Raw genomic sequence first — 5,363 nt, 5'->3', positions numbered from 1 at the left:
GGCAATGATGAATGCTGCCATCGCCATGAAGGGCTTGTAGTGGGATTCCTAGGTAGAATGGAAATGGAAGTGGGTGGCAACTGGGTCTTCTAGCCACCCCCATACTCAGAAAGTATAAGTAGTTAGGTGGGTGCCCTATCAATCATTAGGCGGGCATTCATTTTGACGGCCCTAGTAGACTTTCTAGGCTTCTTCAATGCAGTACCATGCACCTACTCAGCAGGTGCCACATCAGTAGCCCCAAGGACAATAAGCCCCACCTCATCTGGGACAGGGAAACAAGTCGGGTGCTTGTTTCAAATGTGGCAAGGATGGCCACTATGCCCATGAGTGCCTTAAAACTAGCCAGCCCAGTCTGCTCAACCATCGGCTAACTCCAAGCTGGTCAAGCGGACGGAGATCAAGAAGAAAATGCCAGTCAGCCGCTATAGACAGGTGAATTTCGCGGATGCTGAGCAGATATTGCATCAGGAACCGGTGATGGTTGGTATGTTTACCATTGATTCCCGTCCAGCTTATGTATTGTTTGATTCTGGTGCATCACATTCATTCATGAGCATGGGATTTGTAGACCGTCACAATATAACCATTATGGCTATACCGTTTTCCTATAGAATCCGTACTCCAGGTGCGCAGATGTGCATTAATACTTGGATGGACACAATGAGCTTGGTATTAGCCACTCACATTTATTGTCTCTAGTTCATGGTGTGGCCTGGGCAAGGCATTGATGCAATTCTTGGGATGAACTGGTTGCAGGTGCATGGGGTAGTCTTGGATCTGAAGTAGAGAGTTGTGGAGTTATGGCTTCCTTCTTCTAAGGATAGGATGCCTCTTCTTGTACCCTCAGATCTAGTCTTACCTGTTGCTGGTCATGCTAAAGCCTCTCCTGATCTTACCACCGTCCCTTTGGTATGTGAGTTCCTAGATATTTTTCCTGAAGATCTACCTGGGTTGCCACTAGACAGAGAGGTGGAGTTGTCCATTGAGCTAGAGCCTGGTACTGCTCCTATCTCCCGATGCCCGTACCGCATGGCTCCAAAGGAATTGGCTGAAATGAAGAAACAATTAGAAGAGTTGTTGGAAAAGGGCTTCATTCATCCTAGCTCTTCACCATGGGGTTGCCCAGCAATTTTTGTGAAGAAGAAGGATGACACTCTTCGGATGTGTGTGGATTACCGCCCTCTTAATGTGGTAACCATTAAGAACAAGTATCCCTTGCCCCGCATAGATACTTTGTTCGATCAGCTAGCTGGTGCTATGGTGTTCTCCAAGATTGACCTTCGTTCAGGCTATCATTAGATCAAGATTAGACCACAAGATATACCAAAGACAACTTTTTCTACTAGGTACGGGTTGTATGAATACCTAGTCATGTCCTTTGGTCTTACCAATGCTTCTGCATTCTTCATGTACCTGATGAACTCAATCTTCATGCCAGAGTTGGACAAGTTTGTTGTTGTATTCATTGATGATATCCTGATATATTCCAAGAATGATAAAGAGCATGCCCACACCTTCAGATAGTACTAGCTTGATTGAGGGAACACAAGCTGTATGCTAAATTCAGCAAGTGTGAATTTTTTTAGATTAAGTACAGTTTTTGGGGCATGTGCTGACACCTGATGGCATTTCTATAGACCCTAGCAAGGTGCAAGATGTGCTGAATTGGAAGTCTCCCAAGTCTATGCTCTAGATTCATTAGTTCCTTGGTCTAGCTGGGTACTATCGGCGTTTCATTCCAGATTTCTCTAAGATAGCTCAACCGATGACCAAGCTGCTCCAAAAAAAAGTCAAGTTTGATTGGAGCCTAGCCTATGAAGAAGCCTTCCAAGCTTTGAAGACATTTCTAACACTGCTCCTGTGTTGGCCCAAGCAGATATTGATCGACCTTTTGATGTATATTGTGATGCCTCGAAGATGGGGTTGGGATGTGTTCTTATGCAGGATGGGCGTGTGATAGCTTATGCTTCGCGCTAACTGAAAAAGCATAAAGTGAATTACCCCACTCATGATTTAGAGCTAGCTGTTGTGGTCCACGCTCTAAAGATTTGGAGGCACTATCTATTGGGCAACAAAGTACACATCTTTACAGATCATAAGAGCCTCAAATATATTTTCACTCAGACTGAGTTGAATATGAGGCAAAGGAGATGGTTGGAATTGATCAAGGATTATAACTTGGAGGTACATTACCACCTAGGAAAGGCCAATGTGGTAGCTGATGCCTTGAGCCGAAACTCATATTAGGTTGAAGAAACACCTTTGTCTCTCAACCATGCAGAGGTGCTGGCTCACATTGCCTTGACCTTAGAATTGCTGGAGTAGATTATTCTGGAGTAGAGGCAAGACACTTTAGAAATTCCTCCCATCAAGAAATTGATTGTCGAAGGGTGTGGTCCTCACTTTAGTATTGATGAGTAAGGAGTAGTGAGATACAAAGATAGATTGGTGGTTCCATCAAATGAGGAGTTGAGATGGAAGATTTTGAATGAAGCCCATCATTCAAAGTTGTCTATCCATCTTGGCAGCAACAAGATGTATCATGATTTGCGCCACTTGTACTGGTGGTCCAACATGAAGCATGACATCACCCAGTACGTCATGGATTTGCAGCCCTTGCCCATTCCTATTTGGAAATGGGAGATATCTCCATGGACTTTGTGGTGGGTTTGCCCCGCACATCCAAGGGCTATGATTCTATTTGGGTCATTGTAGATTGCCTCACTAAGTCTGCTCATTCTATCCCGATGGACACTAAATATACAACCAAGAAGTATGCTGAGATATAATTTGATCAGATTGTGACCCTACACGGAGTTCCCCTTACTATCATTTCTGATAGAGGGTCAGGTTTTGTCTCGTTTCTAGGAGCAACTACAGCAATGTCTCGGTACTCGTCTTCTTAGAAGCTCAGCATATCATCCAAAAACTAATGGCCAAATGGAAAGGGTGAACCAGGTGCTCAAGGATATGTTGAGAGCTCGTGCTATTTCTTTTCTTGAGAAGTGGGATGGATGCTTGAAGTTAGCTGAATTTTCTTACAATAATAGCTACCAAGAGAGTATTTGTATGGCACCATTTGAAGCTCTATATGGAAGAAACTGTAGGACACCACTTAATTGGGTTGAAGTGGGAGACCATGGATATTTTGGGCCTGATTTCATCAAAGAGGCTCGAGAGCAAGTAAGCATTATTCAGAGTCACTTGAAGGCAGCTCAGAGCTGATAGAAAGCTTATACAAACAAGAGAAGAAGGCCCTTGTAGTTTGCAATTGGGGATTATGTGTATCTCAAGGTGTCTCCTATGAGAGGGGTGCATTGGTTTGGTATCCATGGCAAGCTAGCCCCTCGATATGTGGGTCCTTACAAGGTTTTGGCACAGTGTGGTCTAGTTGCTTATCGTCTCTAGCTTTCTGATGTTTTATCAGTGATACATGATGTGTTTCATGTCTCATAGTTGAAGAAATGTTTGCGGATCCCTGATGAAGCTTTAGAAATTGAAGGACTTCCACTCCATCCTGATTTGACTTATATTGAGCACCCTATCAAAATTCTAGACGAAAAGGAAAGAGTGACAAGGAACAATATGGTGAAGTTCTACAAGGTGCAGTGGCAAAACCACTCTGAGGATGAGGCCACATGGGAACAAGAGAGCTATATATTGAAGCATTACCCCCATCTTCTCTCTAGTTCAGATAGGTAGTGGTTTACATTGAAATGTATTTCCTATCTCCTTTCCCACACTAGGCACATGAAATCTCGGGTCGAGATTTTGTTTTAGGGGGGTAGATTTGTAACGCCCTCGGTGTTACACTATACAATCTTTTGCTAAAACACTACATGAGCATCATACTTATGTGTAAATGTGTGTAACATAGGGTGTAAAGCAATACACATAACTTGAAATGTTCATCGGAAATGCGAAACGAATGTTATATTTCATGTCACATTTTATCACTTAAGGTTCTAAACTAATTTTTATTGAGCAAGAATACTATAGAACGCACATGTGGGACTTTAATAAAGTTTATAGTACAAACTTCGTAGGTGATGGTGAAATACCTGTGGTCGAGAATGGGATTCGCTAGCTAGCTTACTTAATAGCTTGGAAATCGTATTCGACGCGAAATCGATCAAGACGTGGTTAAGTTTCTTAAATTAGAAAGCGGGTTGACGAGGCTATGTTTGGGAATTTTTATAGGAGAATCAGCTTAAATAGTGGCATGGTTTTAGGGTTCATTTTAGTAGCTTGACATCCCATCTCGAGTGTTAAATGGTTGGTTTAGCAATTGGATCATCGAGTTGGATTTTTTAGCAGCTTTTAAAACCGTGCATGGCACGTTACCATCGGTCACTGCGTTTGGACGCGGTCACCCTCTACTTTGGCTCGGCACGCTACACTGGTTCGCCGACGCACACACGCGCGCTGCACGTGTGCCACCACGCTAGTCGGGCATGCCGCTGGCTCCACGCTGTGGTCCACTGCCCCCCCCCCCCCCCCGTTGCTGCGCCCTAGTACGTGCTCACGCATTCACGCGTACCATGCCAGCAGGCCTGGCCACCTACCACCGCTATCGCGTCTGCTTGACTGACCTACCACTACTGTCACATCCGCCTGACCACTCTGTCTCCGCTGCCGATGTCGTCGACACTCGCGCATGCCTTTGCATCGCATTGTCATGTCACTCGCATGGCATGGCCGTCGTCGTCTTGCGAGTCATGGCGCTGTGGTCGCATGTCATTGTGCCAGACTCTTACAAGCATGTGGAGCCTTCACCCATTGTGTTGTCGTCCTCTCCCTTTTAGTGATTGTGCCACGCCATGCTCTCCATCACATCGCCTTGAATGGCATCGCGCTAGCCGGCTGCGCTGCGCCAAGGCAAAACCCGCAGAGCTAGCCCCATCCTTATAATTGTGCATGTCTGGAGTTCGAGTTGGAGGCCAGCTTCGCACCATGCTTGCACTGTTGTGGCCATATGGTGTCGGGGCTTCAATTGGAGTTTTCCCCCACCGTCAACCCCCTTAAGTCCGAATGCTATCGCTCATCTAATTAGCCTTGCGTAGTCCACCTCCATCCAATTAACCAAGCACCCAACTAGCTCTAGTAGTTAGCTCGCGATTGGAGTCATTCCGATGTGCCGTCATCCTCCAGTGAGGTAATGTAGAGCGTTTCCCCGTGGTGGTCTGCCATGGCCGTTGAGATGGGTGCTCGGCTAGGGCATCGCTCCTTGATCCTTTGTCTCAATTGAGCGGTGCAATTATGTCTCCTTGACTTGGTTGACTCGCCCGTGCAGCGGCTTAGCCGACGGAGCAGTTGGTCATTAGGAATGCCTTTACCGCAGTCGGCGTGAACTAGAGCAA

This window comes from Miscanthus floridulus, chromosome 3 (genome assembly GCF_019320115.1).
Source record: "Miscanthus floridulus cultivar M001 chromosome 3, ASM1932011v1, whole genome shotgun sequence".
Classification (NCBI taxonomy): domain Eukaryota; kingdom Viridiplantae; phylum Streptophyta; class Magnoliopsida; order Poales; family Poaceae; genus Miscanthus; species Miscanthus floridulus.
The sequence above is the reverse complement of the archived record's forward strand: the minus strand, read 5'-3'. Positions refer to the sequence as shown.